The following is a 23,272-nucleotide window of genomic DNA, read 5'->3' as shown; positions in this document are numbered from 1 at the left end:
GCCAATAGACATATCTGATGTTTGCATAACATAACAGTAATGTTATGTAAAATGCTAGACATATCTACCTACAATACTGTACATTACACATTTTTTGGCACAATATCCCACAATGCAAATCATAATTGCACAGCAGGACCACCTTAGGCATGTTATTCTCAGTTATAAGCCTATACATATGCCTACTGTTACAGTATATCAACATATACTATCCCCTGTTATGGCACGTACTTGTTGGACCAGCCCTGCCACTGACAGCAGCTAGAGTGGAATTGTTGTGTTCAAAGTCCTTATATAGCATCCCTTGTGGTGTATGAGGTGTTTACCTTGTGACCTACAGCAGTACACATGATTTCTACGACCGTTACTATGCTCAACAATACATCACTACATAATACCTTTTCCCACTATATGCATTGTGTACGCTTTAATTATTACAGAACAGGTACTACATACACTGACATACTGAGTGTTCTACATACCTTATTAGTAACCCGAGTTGTCACTGATGGTAATTTAAATCCTATTCGGTTTGTGTTGCAATCCTCGTTGCAAAATTTTGCTGGTATATACAGACGTTTTGATTGTATGACAAGCCATCCTTTTATACTTAGATATCAGTAACGTGGTATCCTGCCACCAATTGGTGTTCCAGAGTAGATGATTGCATGCACATCAGCTGTGCAGCTACTCCATTAGCCAATGACATGGCAACAGTGGTGTATAATTGAATACTCCACTTGGGCATTGTCCCTTTGCCCTACCTTCGAGGAAGATGGCCTGGATGTGTTGTTTGTGATTAATTGCAACAGCTATGTGGAGACACACAGAGATATATTACCTTCATGGCCCCCGTGGATTGTGTGTAATGGCTAGAGGATGTAGTTCTACATGTGAGTCCAGCTGTTATATTTCTGAACATTACTACTTCTACAGGGTTTGTACCTGATTCATCTGCAAATGTTTAGGTCTGGCAAGGATGCTTGAGCAGCTCAAGGCTGTGTGGCTATGCATAGAAGGTTAGGTGTTTTGAACTGTGCTCACCTGACATCTTTGGTATACTGTACATGTGTATCATACTGTGCTGTTAATCAGTAATTGATAACACTTCCTGGTGTATGCACAGCCATCTGATACGGGATTATTGCAACCAAACCCTGTAACATCGATGGCTGTTCCATTGTACAACAGCAACTATTTCACATAGGGCCATTTTAGTGTGTCTCTGACAAGGTATGTTAAGGCTTCTGCAGATGTCAGAGAGTGAGTGGATGTTTGTGATGTTATTACAGTATGTATTGCAATTGTTTCGGGTGTGGGGGAGATGTAGGTGGGTGTACATAGCAGATGCAGGAGTGTAGGAACTACATTTATACATATTCGATATGTGTGTGAGGGCTCCTTCTCTATTTGAAGACCTATCCTTTGTGGACTAATATTATGGTAATTGCAGGCTGATTCATTAAGCCATTGTTAAGTGGTTCCTGTATAGCATGCAGGTGATGTTGGTCCTTCAATCCCTTCGGAAATACATTGGTATGCAATGAAATGTCGCAACATGAAAGCTGTCTCATGTATTTCTGTCACAGATATTTGCACTCATTGGAGTTGTGTTGGTGACTGAACCTCTTTGGCTAGGGTTGCCACCTTTTCAAATGGCAATAGTGGGACATTTGCAGGACACACATTGGATTTTAGAGGCCGACACATACCCATGGTCAGTACAAAGTATAGAACTTTACATATATGCCTATATAAAAGCTTATTCTTGTAGCGGTTTACTTGCTTATCCTGTTTCTTGTTACATGTAGGTATTTTAGATACAGACATGACTATTTTATGCAACAATTACATTAAATATGGAACACGCCAAATGTCTCGAGATTGTAGGACATTAGTATTTGTACTCATTTTGCTCAAGACACTACCGCACATAGAGGGATTGTCCCTCACAAGGTGAGACAGGTGGTAACCCTATCTTTGGCTCATGTCCATAGCACATATTTGTAATAGTGTATAGCCATATACTCTCCATATCCTTTGTTCATAACATTCGGTCATGGTGGAATGTTTGATTGCTATGGTCCATGTTATACACATATTTGAAGACTTCAACTGCTGTATATGGCATACCCATGGATTCAGGAACGCACACACTTCCAATTACCACATTACCATTCCCAGACTCCCAAATCCCACAATACCGAACACTCAAACTCACATCAGTCAAACTCTTGAAAGTAACACAAACACAGAACACACACATTCACACACAGACACACTGCTACCCATCACATCCAAGCAAACCATCCTACACTACGTATGGGCAGGTGGCCATGCCCCCATACACCCCCTATGTGGGTGGCTGCACACCCCACACCACAATTACTTTAATAATCTACCTCAGAGATAGCACAAACAGACACATGAAGCAAACCCACACACACACATTACAGTCCCACAGAAACACACACCACACTTAGAACACACACGTACACACACTACAGCAATCAGAAACACACTTACACACAGTACCTACCTGAACCGCAGCACCAGAAGCACTAACTAAATGTCCCTTAACATTGTGATAGTAGTACTCATGGTTCTGGTGTTTCGGTACTGTGGTCTTTCGGTCTTTAAGCCTCGTGATTACGCGCGTTGGTATGTAAAGCATTCGGTAGTTGGTAGTTATCCTATTTATATGTACCTCCATGGTTGTGTAGATGTTGTTAACCTATCTATATATTTGCATATATATGTATAGCCATATATATCGACATATATCTCTCTATCACCCTTTCTCTCTCTATATTATCTATATATATATATATATATATATATATATATATATATATATATATAGAGAGAGAGAGAGAGAGAGAGAGAGAACTAGGTACATGGCGGTTTATACTATTTCCCGAAGTCCGCCCTTTTGTGTTTTAACCTGTCACAATACACAACTGCCGTTGGTACATCTCAGGTAGGTTATTGTGAAGATTGTGTGCATGGTTGCATGTTCTACTCCTGGCAGTGATTGTTTTACCTCTCAGAGCAGGCACTATTAGTACAAGGGTGAATATCGCACATTTCACCGGCTCTGGGCAACTTTGCCCGTGATCTGCGTGATATTCAGCAAAGGTTAGATCTGTGTTGCACATATCCATGTAGTCATGTTTAAATGCCATTTACCGGCACTTACCTGTACAAAAACCTGCTAACATGTGCTTAAATGTGTTTTAATGACCTGCATCCAACATCCCTTATTCGGGACATCAGAATTACTTAACAGCCCTTGCAGGTCGTGGAACCGGGACCATGAACGACACAGTCACTGGCTTTACCACTGAGGTATCTGGGATATGTACAAGTGTTATGGTGTTTAGTATGTAGAGTGTACTAAGGCTGTTCCTCAATACTGCAAACAAATGTGTAACTCAGTTGGTGTACATATGGATGATACCTGTTAATGGTATGTCCAAGTGAGGCTTAATGGATATGCTCCAGCTATGGGGATCCATGTCACAGTGAGCCACACACTGTAATGAGCTATACCTTGCCACAACCATAACTGGAGAAAACTGGGGTGACAGATAACTGTCATGGGTACTCCCCATGCTTTGGAACTACCATCCCTGGTTACATTATATGGAACCCCTCAATAACACACCAGGGAATCCTTGCAGAGTGGGTGGCAAACAGTGGTGACACCCCAGGGATCCCACAATTGGCTCTGCTCCACAGAGGGACAGCTAGTTAATGAATGGGGTGGTGACAGCAGACACATTTTGGCTAGGCTTATGAATGGCCTCTGACAGTTAGGCATGTACCTACCGATGTACCTAGGAACCTACACATACAGTATCAACACATGCTGATAGCTTAATTTACTGATCAGGTATTGACTTACCTTGTGCCAATAGCAGTTGTGTGTGCAAATAATTGAGGGCTGCCTATGTAGGATGCACACAGTAGACCACCTATACATTACAATTTACAGGTGGTCGTGGGTGTATGCCATCCATGTTTAGTGTATGCGCAGGTGGAGAAGTGTGTCATGGACATGGGCATACTGGGCACACCTCCATCTGCCTACTGGGGCTGGCACAGGGTGTTCATGGTCTGAATCCCTCTGTGCCTGTGGTGCCCTTGGCAATTGTGGTGGGCTGTGAGGGCCTTCACCATTATGTCCCTGCTGCAGCTGTTTCCGCAGGATCATATTATGTAGCATGGCACATGCTATGAAGATGTGGGCACACATTGTTGGAGAGTACTGCAAGGCTTCACCAGATATGTCCAAGCAACGGAAGCGTGATTTCAGCATCCCAATCACATGCTCTATGATGATTCTGGTTTCTGCGTGTGCCTCATTATGGCGTTCTTGCATGGGTGTGTGCATTTCTGATTGGAGTCATCATCCATGGTTCCAGTGCATAGCCAGCATCCCCTACAAGGTGGCCATATGGGATGTCCCCCCTGGCAAATACCTGGTACAGCTGTGAGGCATGCCAGATGTGGGAGTCGTGGTAGCTTCCAGGGCTGCCGGCACACACATCCATGATAATGCCCTGGGCATTGCACAAGACCTGGCAGTTGATGGAGTGGTATTCCTTGTGGATTATGTAGCACCTACCATGCTCACCGGGTGGTGACTTGATGTGTATGTGTGTACAGTCTATTGCACCCAGTACCTCCGGGTAGTCTGCCACACATTCACATGCACTTTTGGTCACCTTGTGTGCTCTCAGCTAAGCATAGCTATGGCTAGGTACACACCCCTATCCTGCGGCTTTGCTTAGTAACAGGCAACCCAGATTACCCATGCTCCAATGTGCTTACAGCTACAGCGGTGCACACCTCTCATGATGTCATGTTTACCTCCAGGCCACTCCTTGGTGTTGTACCGCTGCACCATGTGGTATATCCTTGCACCGGCGGGACGTTTGCGATTCAGTATTACTTGACTCTTTTGCATGGCATTGGCTACTAATTCCTAGTTACCATATGGAACACTGTCACAGACCCTTAGCAACCCTTGCACCTTGGTTGTGGTGTAGCATGCGTACCATTGACTATTATGGCAAAATCATGATTTGTGTTACATTGCAGTTTTATGACATCTAAATATATTTTCTTTGTGTTCCTGTTTGTGCACCCATGCACTGAGGTTGTACTTTGGGTTAGTGTGGCCATGACATTAAATGTTATTTTTTATGTGTTGTGCGTGTTTTTTTATGCCATTGGCTGTATATTTAGCCATTGACATATGTTAATATTGTAATACGTAAGTTTGGTCCTCTTTCATGGCTCCGATGTTCTGTTTGAAAAAATGTAAACTGTTTTTTTTGGTTTACATTTCTGCATGCTTACGCTACACCTGCACCACTTCATGAATCACTATATACCTTAATTTGCATGCTACACTGCTGTACATGGAGTAATTAGCATACAAGCACCGTGAGCTGCACAGCTCTGGCTTACACTGATAGTGCACGTGGAAACAGCTCGTACCTGGATCGGTCGGCGGCCATATTTGGCATTAAAACACCAATGCTATGCCTGCACCTGGAGCAAGCTTCATGAATCCCGGGGCAGCACTATTTTTTTGCTTTATACTTTACTCATTTTAACAGCTTAGCAGATTGCTGTTCTTATGCGAATGCATAATTTCTAAAGTATTACAATGTAAAATGCATGCACTGCAAATACAAAGCATCTACAGGTGCCGAAAGCATTAATTTCACCTTTGAATATGCTTCATAATTTGAATATACATACTGCTTTATCTTTATGTCCAATAACTCTGCTACATATTTTGTATGACACTAATTCCTATATATTGTCTGTTAGCTGGATGGCTCTTCTCCAGAAATCCATTTTGACTGGGTTGTTGAGGAATTAAATAAAATATACAATCATATTGCACTGGCAGCAGATAACGTAAATGTTTTTTTTCTTAAAAATAATGAAGGATCAAGGTTTCTTTTCTATTATTAGCACTATTTTAGCAGTCATTATAAGAGAGCATTGTATGTAACAGTTGGAAGCAGCAGTGACAGATTATAATAAGGGTGATATGAGTAGATGCTGACGAGTTTGGACTCATTAACTCCAAGGGAGCCAGGTGTATGTGTCAACTGCTTGAAATTTAACAGAAATCCCAAATTTAAACCAAAAATAACATGGTGCTATGAAATTCTGAGTGGCCCTTTTAAATTGTGACTTGTTAAAATTTGCACCGTGCCAGACATTGTACCATCATCTCGCAGTATCAGCAATATATAGTAACAGAATTACATTACAGGAATTGTGAGACTTGAAAGAAATATGTGCTGCCATTTCTGCTTAGTGTATCAACTCCCAATTTCCAAAAAGGAAAACATAACAGCAAGTCTAGTTCAGTTGTGGTATAGGAAAATTAGACTCATTAAAAAAAAAATCAGTCACTTCCGCATAAGTGTTCAAAAATATACTTGTAAAACCTAATTATAAGATGATGTTATTTGTAAAAAAAGATTCAAAATGTATTTTTTCAGCTTTGCCCAAGAGGGAATGTATAATTTTCTTGTACTGCTGTGCTCCACAGTGTGTGCCTCACAGAAAAGTGCAGGATAGTACTTGAACTTATAACACTATGCTGTGTATTACTGACAGTGTTTTTTTCTCTTTGTATCTTGCTTTTGTTGCAGTAGCAAACTGTACAGTGCTAGGGAGGTGGCAAGGCCAAATGGCAGTTAATTGTGCAGACAGCATGTCATGTCTGTTATGCTTTTTTGCAAAGGTGTGCTAAATGCAGTTTCCACATATGGTTTTGTAGTCTACAACTATCCCAGCAAATATTTTCTCAAAAAGTCTTCAGAAAATTCAGGTCAGTAAGTGGCTTACAAATAAAAGAAAAGGCATTTCAAGTAGTACTTTAGTGCAGGGCTTGCTTGCAGAATGATCGCAACCATAGTGTGGAATGGGCAAACACATATGAATAAAGACAGAGTAGAGTATTTGGGTTAGAGATTTTTTTTTAGTTGGGGGGGTAAATAATTGCAGAACTGTGTTTTGTTACATATGGACATGTAACATGACAGTGTGTTGATATATATCTTGTATAATGAACTCTATGTAAGCAATAAGTTTAATCCATAACACTGTGGTGGGATAATTGTGCAGGTTTTAACCTTGCTAATAATGCTTTGTAAAGGTTGAGTTCATAATGCGTATTTCTAATTAACAGCTAAGTTCTCAGTTTATTTTTATGCCTGTTCAGTTTTTGTTTACGTAATTTTGTGTGTGTGTGTGTGTGTGTGTGTGTGTGTGTGTGTGTGTGTGTGTGTGTGTGTGTGTGTGCGCGCGCGTGTGCGCATGTGTGTGTGTGTGTGTGTGTGTGTGTGTGTGTGTGTGTGTGTGTGTCTTTGTTTGGCTGAATTAAAATAAATATTATTACACAGACAGGATGGAAAGTGGCAAGGTAGAAAATATTCCAAGAAAATGAGGCTTAAAGTATTATTTGTTTTCTTTCTCCTATAAGAGGGGAAAATTTGAGAGATATGATAGTACATGATACATTTTGTATGCCAGTTGTAGATATACCAGATATACCATCAGTCAGAGGAATTTTATGTTGTAACAAATGCAGTATATGTACACATATTGTCAATGTGTTTCATAGTATGAATGGAGTTAAGTTTGAACCCAGAGGCACCTTTTCTTGTAGAAGTAAGGGAGTTATATATGCCCTGAGGTGCCCATGCCAGTTATATTATATAGGGGAGACAAAAATTTTGCATCAGATTCATGGAGCATTTGAGGGATATAAAGAATATAAGGGAAGATAAAATAATTGCTTTCCATTTTAAAATGTTGCATAACAGTGATATTAATGTATTACAAGGTGCAATTTTAGAGAGAGTGGAATGTTTACATATTAATGAAGATGTACTGAAACAGAAGTTATTGTACAAGGAAAGTATTTATATTTTAAAATATAAAACATTAGTACTTAAAGGCCTAAACAATGAGTTGAATTGGAAGTGTTTACTTTAAGGGGGTAATTTATTGCTTGATTATTAATTGAATGTAATTAACTATGTGGTATATAAATGTGTGTGCCTTTTTGAGTACTTGTTTTTCCTTGAAGGTGGAAACACCGAAGCGCTAGAATAAAAAGAATGAAAAGTCTTGCTTTGCTGTTTGGCCTCTTTGTTTACCACAGTCAGTGGTTACTTTTGGGTCAGAGTTGTTTGTAACATTATATTTGACAGGAGAAAGGAGAGGGTTTTTGTATTTTCTTACAGTCTTGGATAGAAAGTGGCAAGGTAGAAAATACTCCAAGAAAATGAGGCTTAAAGTATTATTTGTTTTTTGTACAGATGAACAGTAGTGCTGAAGGATTAGTTCTTCCTACTGGCCTGCTGTGTGTAGCCGAACCAGTAACATGCAGCTGTTATGTTATAGAATAGTATATTTATGGGAACAGTGTGAGCTGTTTTGCTCCATGTATTTGCCAGAACTTGCCTACTCCAGTCCTCTGGTAGCATTTGTTTTCTCTCCAAAGCTCTATGATTTCCAAGTCTGCTGCTGAGTGTATTCAGCCTCAATATATTTTTGTGGTATTCAATAGCTGTAAAACTTACTTTTTAAAGTGGTATAAGCATGTGCAGTGGTGGAATAGACAGCTGGAGATAAGAACTTTGTGTCTCGAGTTCTGACTCCATCTCAGTTGGTTCCAATTTAGAGAGGTCCAAGTGTAACTGTCTGGGCAAAAGTACTCTCTCTCAATGCAAATGAGTTGGGTAGAGGAATTTTTTGTATTAAATTAATAAACCTACCTGGCTAGCTGGATGGCCATAGCAGTTCCTTAATATTTGAGAAACCTTGAGTCTCCAACGTAGATAGGACCTGCATAAGCCAGCAAATTCCAAACACATTCAGCACAAGGATCCCACATCACTTTAATAAGCAATCCAAGTTCTTATCCTCAATGTTTTATGATAAACATGACATACTTCCAAGCTGGAACATGAAAGTGTGTGTGTGTGTGTGTGTGTGTGTGTGTGTGTGTGTGTGTGTGTGTGTGTGTGTGTGTGTGTGTGTGTGCATGTCCCTGTGTGTTTGTGTATGTATTTGTGTGTGTGTATTGCCAGATGTTTCAGTTGTGACTATTAAATATTTTATGTACTTTAGTTGCGTTCAAGTAAATATTTTATATATTTAGTTCTGTAAGGATGCACTGATGTCTAGCCATAATCTGTATGGAGTTTGCCTGTTTTCTAAGTGTCCTTGTGGGTATTGTCTAGGTATTACTTCTTCACTTAGCTCCTTTCACATTATTATAGGACACTGCATGCTCACTTTTATAACTAAGCAAAAATTCAAGACTTTCTCTCTGAAACACCCTCCTTTTGCAAATAAAAAACAAGAGAAGTTTGACTACTGCTTACACATCGTGAGTTCTTAGCTCAGTAACATAGGTACATTTCAGCAGGGAATTCTGAGTGTGCCATTGTGATGTTGTTTAGGGCTACTTAAGGCTTGTAGCAGATTGCTGATCTTGTTATTGCCTGTTATCTTAAAATAGTAGTGCCAGTGCAGTGTCCTACCACAGAAACAATGCTTACAACCTTAATATTTATTACATTACTGGTTTGCCTTTTTCTCCTTCTGGTAATTGGCTATACTATTGATGATGCCCTCTCAGCCAAGTCCACTCCTCTCTGTAAACTTTCCTGCACTCAGTTTGTTTGCTGTGAAATTCTAACTGTCCGAGGATAATTCACCTATAGATTCATAGTATTTTGCAGTACTTTACTCTGTCTAAACAGCTCTGCTGTAACTGCAGTCTGGACTAGCATATCCTTTGTGCTTCCAAAGCGTGTGTTAGATGCATGTTCTTATTACATAAAATGGTTCCACTGAGCTTAACAGCCAAGCTGTAAATGATTTCTTACCTTAAGCAAGCTTTATAGAGTATGTCAAAGACTCCAACTTCCTTTCCTCCCACACATTTATCTGTTAACCCCACAATTTAATGTATATTTAAACAAATCATAATAGCCCCTTTGTCCAGTATTCTGTCTTCTCATTGTTGCTTTCAACACTGTTAGACACTGTGTGCTGACTTCTATAAGTAAGGTCAGTTACCGAACACATTGGTGCTTGCATATAATCCTTTTATTTCTTCAGAATGCTTTGCATTTTTTGTTGCACCATGTATAAATAGCTTTGCTGTGCAATAGACATGCATTATGCATTTTTATTGAAACAATATCTGTTTATATAAGAATGTTTTTACCGTGATACATTAGGGTATAGCTTGGAAGCAGTAGGCCTGGAATGTTATTATATTACTTTATTAATAAATAAGGGGAAGAAGTGCAACCAGGCACAAAAGGAAACAAACGGACAATATGATGAGTCCTTACACCATAAAGAAAGCGTTTTTAAGCAACCAAAGTTAGTTGTAAACTTATCACAGTATTCTTTAACACATAATGAACTTAAGGTTTTAGAAAAAGGACTGTCATTTATCCCTACAATGGACTCTGACATTACTGAAGTAGTTTTAGATATCAAAATGTTCACCAGAAACCTTATGTTGTAATTGATGTTTTCTAGCAATAGTATGAGTAATGAATTTGTGTTTAGCAAACCTAGTAGTTTTATACCTAACATGAATCCACTGATTTCTGCATTTGAAAAAATATGCATTGATGAAGTTCATAAGAAATTTAATGAACAAGAAATGTTAGATAATAAAAATAAATGGTATAATTTATCTAAGGATGAGAGTGCTGCTTTGAAAAATGTAAGGATTAATAATTCTATCATGATACGTCCTGCGGATAAAGGGGGACCCATAGTAATTTTTGATAAAGATGATTATGATAAAAGAATGTTCCTTCTCCTAAGTGATAGAACTTTTTATGTACCTATCACTTTGTTAAAGGTTAATAAAATGATTAAACACATTCATGAACAGTTAAAGCTTTTGATAGATAATAATATAGATGAGAAATTGTTTCAATACTTTTTTATTGCTAAACACACAATTCCAATAATACAAGGGTTACCTAAATTACATAAAAGTTTAGACAATCCTCCAATGAGACCAATAGTGTCTGGTAGGAATTGGTGCACAGAAGCAATTTCCATTTATTTGGAAAAAACTTTGAGAAGCCTTATTAACACCTCAGAACATATCCTTAGGGACACTGAACAATTTGTTAAAGATCTATTTAAATTTCAGGAATGTGATATACATAAACAGACATTATTGGTCACATTGGATGTTGTCTCATTATTTACAGTTATACCTAATGAATATGGAATAAAGAATGTAGCTGATTTAATGCATAGCAATGGTAACTATGATTGTAATAAAATAGACCTGATATGCAAGTTATTAAAACTTGTTTTGGAGAATAATGTTTTCATATATAAGGATAAGGTCTTTTGGCAAAATCAAGGCTTTGCTATGGGAATGTCTTGTGCGAATAGTTATGCCAATGCTGTAATGTTGAAATGGGAGAAGGAATTTCTGATGAAAGATGAATTTGTAAACAATGTATTATTTTACCGCAGATTTGTAGATGACCTTTTTATGGTATGGAATGGTTCTATTGACAAGTTTACTGATTATATTAATAGCTCTACAAGTTTTCTTAAGTTTACTCTGAATTATTCAGATAAGGAAGTAAGCTTTTTAGATGTATCTGTCATGCGGACCACAAATGGTGACCTGAATGTTAGAATGTATAAGAAAGAATGCCACATTAACAATCTCCTTAGGAGGGATAGTATGCACCCTTGCTTCATTTTTAAAAATGTAGCCCAAAATCAAGTTTATAGAGCTTGCAGGCTTAATGCTATGGATGAAGCATTTGTTACACAGTTAACCATAGTGGAAACTGATTATTTAGAGAGAGGTTATGATAGGAAATTAATTGATTCTAGTATCAATGTAGTAAGGAATGTGAGGCACACTAGAGCCAAACCCTACTTTTCTAAACCAATAGAAAGTAATATTAATGATCGGGTCAGAAAAATACAAACACTTAAACCATGTTTTAGTTATTCAAGAAATATTAGACGGTATACTGATATTATTAATAAGCACTGGAATATTTTAACTTCGGACAAGCAAATAAACAAACTGATAGGTGCTTTTCCAGAATTCACATTTAGAAATAGAAAATCTTTAAAAAGACAATTATGTGGTCTCAGAGACTTTGATTCATAAAACAAAGAAAAAGGAACCAGACCATGTTTTAAATGCCAATTTTGTAAATATATAAGTACAGATAGTATATTTGTGGATCCAGATACAGGCAAATGTTTTAATTTTAATGTTAGTGCTAGATGTGATTCTTCACATTTAGTTTATCTAGCTACCTGTAAAATATGTAATAAGTTCTATATAGGCAAAATGGATAGATTATTAAAAGACAGAATTAGAGACCACATGTATCATACTAAAAAGGGAAGTTCCTTTAATGCTCTAGCTAAACACATAAAAGAAACTAGTATAGAGCATCAGTTTACTTTTAGAGTGATAGATAGGTATTTTGAAACTATAAGGGGTGGTGATACTAAGACACAAACAGAGAATCTGGAAATAAAATGGATTGTTAGGTTGGGAGCTGACTATGGACATGGCCTGAATGACCATGTGCCATTGAGACCTTTTTTAAAAAATAGAGCCTTACGTAGATAGTCATTTAGTTATTGAATTGTTGACTGTGCACATTTATGCAAGTAGTTTATAAACTATGGTATTTATTGAAGTTGTATTTATGTTGTCTTTTATATATACATACATATATATGTTTATGGGAAATATTTATAAATCTATATTATTTATGGCCTCATATTTGACATGAAAATAAGGATAGGAGTTTTTATAAAGTTGATATTTTATTTTAATTTTATTTTTATTTTAAAGTTTTATATACCTTTAAGCTCTTTATTAGTTAATTAAGAGATGCATAGTATAAATATGGGTGTGTTGCTAGTTCTTGTATACACCTGAAGAAGCCAGTCGGTGAAAGCGTTTGTGTGTGATCTAAGAATAAAGTTTTTTGGAAGAGACCTGCAGCCTGCCTCTGTTCATTTATATCGTTGGTTTTATCTTTTGCACTCTGAGGTACCTGGTTATCCTAGTGACTTTGTTTTGTTTCTTTGGAAGATTTATTACTTTATTAATACTTGTTTGTATCAGAATGCTCTTCCCTAAGTTATGCAGTGCACAGCTTTGCTACAGTAATTCTATATTACTGTACAAACTGACTGAGTGCTAGTAGTTTTGACTACTGTAGGTAGTGAGCCTAACAGACTGCATATGTTGTATATAACAGTCAAATGCTTATGATAAGAATGTCATCATAAAGTCATCAAGGAGAAGAATGAACATGCTTATGTATAGACTGAGAAATGATTGATGTAAGATTGTTTGTCCTGAAAGTCTGAGTTCATGCTGTATAAGTAAATGTGCTTATGTTGTGTTCTCCTTGTATAATATTTCCGTCTTTTCTGTTGCTTAAAGCATAAATTTAAGACTCCCTGTCTCTGAAATATCCTCTTTTCTGGTAAGAAAAAAAACTAAAACAAAAGAAGCATGATTACTGCTCACACATCCTGATTTCTTATTTCAATCACACAGGTATATTTCAGCAGCAACCTTGGAGGGTACGGTTGTGATGTTGGTTAGGGCCACTGTATTATTCATTTATGGCTACCTACAGAACCTATGCAATACTTACTATATTACTGGCTGGTCTTTTCTTCCTTTAGGTAATTGGTTATACTCTGCTGATGCTTTCTCAGCCAATTTTAATTTGTTCTACTCCTCTCTGCAAACTTTCCTGCACTCAGTCTGTTTACTGTGAAACTGTAGCTGTCTGAGGAAAATTCACATGTAGATTCTTAGTGTTCTGCAGTACTTTACTCCTTCTAAACAGCTCTACTGTAACTGCAGTGTGGAGCAGCATATCCCTTGTGCTACCAAAGCATGTGTTATACAAATGTTCCTTTTTGTTGTTGTGTCTTTCGGCTTTTCCCGGTTAGGGGTAGCCACAGCGGAACTCCGGTCCACTAATGATTGGTAGTTGATTTTTACGTGCCGAGTTACCAGCCCTGATGCACAACCTTCAATGAAGGTACACCCATTCACATACATCTCCATGCAGAAGATGCTCTAGCTGAGAATCGAACCGGACAGCATCTTACTGTGAGGTGACAACGCTACTGCAGCACCACCACCGCGGGCTATTGAATAAAATTGTTCCACTGACAGCATAATGGATAAAGGCTCCTCCTCCTGCTGGTGTCAGATGTATTTCCCACTATGCACCCTTCCCACCATTGATTCCATAGCCACTCCTAATGTCATTACATTTATAAGACCCATTCTGCACCTAGAACTCCATCTACTTTCTACTCCTCTTAAAGGCCTTCACATACATATAGACATACCCTGGCCATAAGAACATACACACAATTCCTCAGCCATCATTCTGTGTTTAACCACTTTAACTTTTTTCCTGTCTTACTAACTAGCCACAGTGATCACACCTCATACCATCCACCTCACTCAGCTATCTACCCTTCCTCTATGCATACTGCAGTGTTTTAGCTCTTTTTCTGTGACATATCTCTCTACAGAGCTGCATAACATGCTTCTCTTAAATATTACTCTTTCCTTACTTTTCCTGTTTTATCACTTTACAGGTTACCATGCATCACTCTATCTTGTACACATTTCTCCCATTATGTGCACCCCTCCAAACCATTCAAATCACTATACTTCACAGCTAATCAGTTCCAGTATATACAAATACTCACACAGTCTTAACTTCAAATTTAAATGACTAAACCCTCTCAACTACCACACCAAAATAAAACTGTTACAGTTAAACTAAAACAAGCTTATCAAACATCTCCATGTTTCTCTCTTTTGTGAATCTGTTTGATTATTCATCCCAGCCCTGGCCCTTCTTTCAGTCTGACTCCTCAGTAGCCTCCAAAACTCATCCCAAGCCAACCTGCCTCTTACTCATCCCACCCATCTCTTTCCAAAATGGGAACAGCACCACCATGACCAAAACCATCAAAACCCAACCCACATATTTCAAACTCACCCAAACAACTTAAATTAATTTCCTTAAATACTCATAGCATCTATGATAAAATGTCAGAACTCCATACTTGGATTTCCCACAGTACACCAGGTATTATTGCCATAACTGAAATATGGCTAAAACCCAATATACTTGTTTCTGAAACATCACTCCCTGGTTATAATATCATCATGGCTGATAGATCTCAAAAATGGCTGGTGGAGTAGCTTTACTATACCTATCCTAAGCTAGATCTAACATACAATTTTTAGGGAAAAAATAGCCATAGATTATGTTAATTTTGACTGGCACATTATCTCCACAAAATATCCATCAACTAGTCTAAACCTATTTGACCTGACTGAACTCATTTCCTCTCCCACACATTATAATTATCAGAAAAATAGTGGCTCAGTTCTGAACTGGATAATGGTGTCTAATTCCACTAAGTATGTCTCAAGTGGCCCCCCCTCTGATTCCTTCAGTGATCATCTCACTGTATATGCAAACAGACTCACTAACAAATCATATTAAGCAACACTTATTTAGAACTTCCCATAACCTCACTAATTTTAACCCTGATACATTCATCAGAATTCTAAGCTGCTTTATCTGGTGTATCTTGTAAAACATTTCACTTAATGAAGCTGTACACTTTTCCAGAAAGCCCTCAATAATCTGTCTCTAACTGGAACAAAAAGAATAAAGAATAATGATACTCCTCAGTTCTCCACTCAAAGCAGACACCTAATGTGTGAAAGAGATGGGGCTTGGAAGGAATCATTGAAATGTAGATGTTCACGAAACCTGCAATACTTTAAGGAACTATGTAACAATACTAAAAGGCAGAATATAACAAACAAGAAAATCTACTTCAGTAATCCCTTACTAAATCAGTCTTCCAACCCCCAAAAGTATGGTCTCCTATAAATATACTTCATTCTAGAATATCCACCAGTCCTAATCCTGCCCCAAATAACACTCTCTCTGAAATAGCTGATCGACTTAACACACATTTTACAGAAAGCATTTAAGCCCTTACTAAAGATTTTCCTTCCAATAATCCTGACATGCCTTCCCCTCAAATAGCAAACACCCCCTATTTCACCCTAAAACACACCCCAACCACCTACATCAAATGACCACTTCTTAAACTGAAACCCAGTTCTCCTTCAGTAGAAGATCTCCTAGTAGAATACCTCAACCTGGCTGCCAGTTCCATAGCCTATCCTGTGTCTCTTCTAACTAACAGACCGATCGAGGAATAATATATTCCATCTCTGTGGAAAAAATTCTTCATCTACCTTCATAAAGAAGGAATGTCGGACCTATTGCCATATTATTCCCTTTGTCAAAAATACTAGAGAAGTGTATTCAAAACCAACTTTAACATATTCTTCTGGAAAAGCTCCTGATCCCCACCCATTGGTACTACCACTGCCTTATTAACTTTCATAAATATTATTAACAGAGCCAGAAATGAAGGCAAATTATTTCCATTGTTTTCCTTGATATTGCTAAAACTTTTGATCTAGTCTGTCACCAACAACTCCTCTACCAACTGTCTTCTCTTGGGCTATCACAACCAATACTACGGTTTAACAACTACTAAACCAATGGATAGCAGTCTGTTAACTGGCTCTCTACCATTTCTCCTTTCCTTCTTTCCTGCCAACACTGATGTTCCACAGGGATCCACTCTCAGCCCTCTGCTCTTTAATATATTCACTAACAATTTACATAAATCCTGTCAGCTAACTTTCCTCATACAACACTCTAATGATTCTACCCTAATATGAATTTATGACAACCTAATACATCTTCAGAGAATTACTCAGGAAGACTTTAACTCTGTTGAAAGTTGGCTACAGGATAATCACCTGCTACTAAATCCCCCCCAAAAAATAAAATTGCTTTTCTTTTATCCAAAATCCAATTCCCATGAAAAAAAAACAACTTTAAAATGTCTTACTTAAATAACAGCATGACTGAAGTTACCTCACAAACAAAACTACTTAGCATGACAATCAACAGCAATTTTAAATTTGATTTACATATCCACAAGAGCATCAAGAAAAGCTTTCAAAAACTAGGCACCCTACATAGAGTAAAGAAATTCCTTAGCTACCACATACCTCTTTCCCTCTGTTCTATATAGAGTTCCTATCATGACCAACCAACAAGTTTCACTTAGTTTTAAACTTGAACAGTGCTATCACAAAGTTACCAGATTCGCTTACAACAGACCTTACCAGACCCACCACTGTTTAGCACTTACAACACAAAACTGGCTTGAGCTTCCTCACCACCTATCTTATACTCAGCTCAACTTAACTCATAAAATCCTCCATACTCTAACCACATGCCCAGTAATTAGACCCCCTACACCAATACTATCCTCCAAATCATCCCCTTTGGTCAAATAATAAACAACAGCTTACCATCTACAAACCACAAAGGGATGCTGGGCTCAGTCTCTTTTCCAATAGTGTAGCCAGAACTTGGAATAATATTCCTATATCAGTCAGGTCTATCACACACCTTCATCTTTTGAGACCATTACTAATAGACTTCCTCTCTGCCTCATGGCTTTGTCCCTACTCCTCACCTGGAACATAGCTTCTCCTAACATCCTTCTTCACCTTTCTTATACCTCGCTTTAAAGCACTAAATCACTTATCCTGCTTTTCCTCATCTAATACCTCACTTTGTTGTACTTAAACTACTATACCTACTTCTAATTACACAACCAAATTACTATTCCATCAATACTTCTCTGTTAACACTCAGACTTGCTTATCTCCTCTAATACCTCATTGTATTGCATTTCTTAAATGACTTCTATCTATCTTATACACCACTTTTCTGTCTATATAGTCTCAATACAAGAACTGTAAATTGGATGTTTTTGAATATCAATAACATTTTATTATACCGACTACTATGCTATATATTCACTTAAACTGCATTATAACATGTTTTATTGTAAATATTAATTTCATTAAATATGATACTTTGCAGCTTTTCTCCCCAGTCCTCCAGTTAAAAAGGGCACTTGTGCCCATCCAGTCTTATAAGGCAAGTGGATGTTATTTTACATTTACTGAGTTTTTTAATATTTGCTGTATTTTTGCATACTTTATTAAAGATATAAAATATGAAATGGGAGAGTAGTGAGTATTTTAATATTTAAAACAATGAGTAGGTCACATAGGAAAAAACAATCAGTAAAAACCAAAAGAAAATTCTAGCAAGGCTAGGCCTTCCACTGTGTGATTCCTTAAGCCTCTTGTATTAGAGGCAACATGGGATATATGCAAATGACCCTTTAAGGACATCAGGTGGTTCAGCTATATAGCAGTTCTAAATGTCCATGACTTTTCTTCCCTTTAAGTCTCTTTATGGACAAATTCAGTCCAAGAAACCCAAACCCAGTAGCTGTGGACATGCATGTTTCAGCATTCTTACAGCATCATCAGCACATCATAAGTGCAATGTCTGGCTAACCTTTAGAAGCACAGAGGTGTCATACCCAGATGATATCCATAACCATTAGGGTGTCTGCAAAATGTCCCAACCAACAAATTAAAACAATGTGTAGGTCACACAGAAAAAACAATCGGTAAAAACCAAAAGAAAAAGCTAGTAAGGCTAAGGCTAAGGACTTCAGGTGTTTCAGCTGTAAGTGGAATGTTTGGCTAACCTTTAGAAGCACAGAGGTGTCATACCCAGATGATATCCATAACCATTAGGGTGTTTGCAAAATGTCCCAACCAACAAATTAAAGCAATGCGTAGGTCACACACAAAAAACAATCAGTAAAAAACAAAAGAAAAAGCTAGCAAGGCTAAGTCTAAGAACTTCAGGTGTTTTAGCTGCAACTGGAATGTTTGGTTAACTTTTAGAAAAACAGGGTTGTTTTAATATTTAAACATGTATGCACTTTTGCAATATTTTCTGTGATTCAAGTTTTTCTTCCATACCTGCCATTGAGAGATTAGGGCAGTGCTTTTATTTATGTGTGAGGTAATTTTAGAGGTTATGCATTTCTTTACTCAGAATTGGCTGTGAAAAGTTCTTTCCCATGTGGAGGTTTGGTATTTGCTCAACATGTTGTTTTGGCCACAGCTTTATAGGATCAGTACTTCTAAGGTAAGAGAAATTATTTATTTTCATTTTAAAAGTGCTGCTTATTTTTATGTATAATGCGCTTTTGACACAGTTTTATTACACTTTTTCTAATGTTTTTATTTTTTACAGCATTCAACAAAAGTCAAACTTTAATAAAGCATGATTTTATTTTTTCATGTCTCTTTTGCTTAAACTTTTCAAACTTGTGCTCATGTGTGGTTGCATCTTATAAACTCAATGCAAGTGGGAAGAACTATGCTAGTGTTTATATGGATTTAATTCCAGTTAGCTTTCCATATGTTTTGCCAGATATACCTACTTTTCAAGAGTCTTTATACAGGATTTTGGTGCCTGCAGGTTAAGATGTATACCCTATAGGCAGCAAAGAAATTAATTTTTATTTTAAACATTTTGTTATGCTCAGGATTGCTAAGTTATTTTAGTTGGCTAAAGTTCTAAATACAACTAGGAATCAAACATTTACAGTTTTAAGAAAGTGCAAAATGACAGACTCAGAGTATTTATAATTTTATATACATATCAACTGCCGTGTTTTGCATGCGCAACATGGGATGGAGAAGAAACTCAGCTCGGCACTTCATTTATTCTTCTAAATAAAGGAATGTTTCTTTACTTAAAATAGTAATTAAATAAATAAATGTCTGCTGGCTGTGACACTATCTAAAGCATCAAAGCTTTCCCTGCATTGTGTTCCCATGATTCATTAGGCTGGATTGAATAGAATGCCAGAAATATTAAATAACATATGGTGATAGTCGTGGTTCTGGACTGATGGTTTAAAATGTAGCTGTAGGTCATGCCATCATGGTAATGGAAGGTAAATAATATCCTTTTTAGTGCAGTGGCAACCAGATAAGAGAGGGCTGTGGATGAAAGCAACTTACTTTCTTCATTTGCTCAGAACATCCTTGACATTGCCTACTATTTTTGGTCAGCAATTTACCATATTGATATCTATAATATGTATATGGTCATATTGCCTAAAATGTAGCTCTCTATATATTTTTTCAACATAAGAACTCATTTTGTGAAACTTGATAAATAAACAATGTATCTAGATTTACAGGTAAAGACAGCAGGAAGTTTCACTCTATGGCCGCTAACATTATTTTCAAACTCCCCTTGGTATGAAAATCTAAACTGATTACAATCAAAGCATCTTTCGGTAGCATTAACTTTACGTATTTGCTCAGGGGTCAAGAAGTTCAATATTTTTAAACATATATTTGAAATTCATGTCCGTTTTACTTGTTGTTCACTCCCAGCTTGTTGAGTATACTAGGGAACCCCCTAAACATTTTCCAGTTGTTTATAACTAAAGACCGATGGCTGGCTCATTTGATTAGCATAGCTGTTCTAAAATCTTCCCTTTAGTCATCACCTTCTCAACATCTGAATTTCTTAGGCTTAACAATTGTCTTACTGCCATTCTGTACTTCATATGTGAGTTTATTAACTATTCTAAATGGATAACCTCTGCTAAAAAACACTCCCTTGCAAACAAGTCTTCGTCAGTTAAACAAATAATTATAGTGAACTGCCCTTTACAATGTTATTTTTCAGAAAACTAGGGTGGAAATTGTAATAGCAAAGGCAACCATTACTTTGAACTGATTTTTTTAAAATCATTTGACATTAAAACATCACCTTTAACATAATATCTCTAAAAAAATAATATGTTTCGCATGACAATCAAATATAAAAGTTAAACATTCTTCAACTTGACTTAATTAAATCTTAGAACTTTGAAGCTCAGAAACTCCTCCCTTCTAGACCAAGAACAAGTGCTTATAAAATGCAACTTGCTTAGCAAAATGTAATTTAAAAACATTTTATTTTCCCAGCTGGTCATAAAAATGTTGGTATGACTGGGATGTCATACTGGCTGTCATAGCTACCTAGTCAATCCCTTCAAAAACAATACAATTTGGAAACATATATATATATATATATATATATATATATATATATATATAGAGAGAGAGAGAGAGAGAGAGAGAGTCTCCTTGGTTCATCTTTTATAAAATATTATTTTAATTTTATTAGAAATATAAAATCAGTGACTATGCATGAATATAATGTTTTACTTACAATGGGTACTAAATCCATATATATTGTCATTCCTAATGACACAGGTCTTGAGAGGGTTTGAGACAAGCTTTTATGTGATAGTTTTTCAGACAACACTTTAGATTATCTTTTGCAATTTTGGATGGTATTCTAAGTTATGTATATTTTATATTTAATCATGTTTTTACAAGCAATTGATTTATAATATCACAGAATCAGTAAATTCAGAAAATTAGCTGCAGCAATTGAGGAGGCAGGTCTCCTTATAATACAGATCACTCTGCCAAAGGAAAGTAATTCTTGTCTTTTGGGAAGTATGCCCATTTTGCCAGTTGGTGAAGAAACAACAGAAACAGACATCTTTGTGTTTAAAAGATAGACAGAACCATGTTTGAAAAAAAATGGTATAAAGCACACTGATATACCACACTGATGCTAACCATAATGCAGTAAGTGAACAATCTGATACTTTATGAGCATAAAGTAGGTCAGAAATCTGCAATGGCTTGCACTATTCTGTGATGCAGCCACACCTCCAGTTCTGCCTCTGTCTTTGGTATAAAACTAAATATTAATCAGTAGATGTCCAGGTCAGTGATCCAAGCATAGCCATCTGCTACCCACACAGCTACAGAGATAGTAAGTGCACTGCTTGCCCTGCATGATGATGTGCAACACCAGAATGACCTAAAGGATCATACGCAGCTCATGCAGAGAGGCATGGAATATAAGGACAGGGAGAAGACAATGCCCCTGTGATCATTGGTGGACAACATTACATCTGTCTGGGTATTCATGAGGAAAATAGTAACTCCCTCAAGTCTGTCTCTGCACACCGTGCTGTCCATTGCTGTGGAAGGATGCATATGGGAGGTGACTGGTCACAGGTGAAGCATACTCAGATGACACAGACCATTCTTGAGACAGCATTGCAGTCCACTGTGGCCATAGAGGTTAGCACTCTTAGGCATGGCTGGTCTTGCATATGTGGCTGCCAATACACCCCAAGATCTTCCAGTGGGAAATCTCACAAGGCCACATGGTCTCTCTCCTGTAGTTCTACAGCATCAAAATACACTATGAGCAGTCACACTCCCACAACTACTCATGGCTATCTTCTCAGTCTTGTACCTCTTACCTCTGTTGGCTCTCAACATGGAATACACCATCATGGTGTATGAGCATACACCAATAGCAACCTTCACATGAACTTCATCAAGCAGTTTGAATACAGGCCAACAGAGTACACATTGACAATGTTGGTAATGGCAGCTCTATCCTGCCAGTCGAGGATATGATCCCAGTTTCCCTGCAACCTGTTAACAGACTGTGTGATTACCTCCTCCACCTACCATGATGATGGCCCATATAATAGCACTGTTGTCACCTGCAGCTGTGTCCTTCCAACTGTGCAAATGATGATGACTGTGCTTTGCCCACCCCTAACTTGTTTAGGTAAGTACACTTCTGATGCACAGAATGGCCAGTTTATGCACTATCTTGTACAACCTGAGTGTGATAATGTGTAAATCATTTTATTATATATTGTCTGCATCAATGTCCATAGTTTTGGAATAAAACCAACCTCATTGCCAGTGTCACAATGTATTGTACCCCACAATAACTTGAGTACTTTTAATGCCTGCTCATACTCTGACACTCCACCCTGCTCTTTAAATATGACTCCTACAGGTATTGTGGTCCCTGCTAGGCTGAGTTCCTGTTGCTGTAGCTGTTTCTACATAGCCATTTTGAGCAATGTGGTGTACACAACACATATTTAGTTGCAGGTCTCTGACGAATTCTGTAGTACTTTACCAGATGCACTGGAGCAGCAAAACTATTCTTTCAGCTGGCCTGGAATGCATTTAAATAAATTCCATGTTTCTGCATGTGCAGTCTTATATGCCATCTCTTCTATGGTTTGAGGATTGAGGAAGTGTGGG

Source organism: Protopterus annectens, chromosome 1.part1, assembly GCF_019279795.1.
Source record: "Protopterus annectens isolate FY-2018-M chromosome 1.part1, PAN1.0, whole genome shotgun sequence".
Lineage (NCBI taxonomy): Eukaryota > Metazoa > Chordata > Ceratodontiformes > Protopteridae > Protopterus > Protopterus annectens.
The sequence above is the reverse complement of the archived record's forward strand: the minus strand, read 5'-3'. Positions refer to the sequence as shown.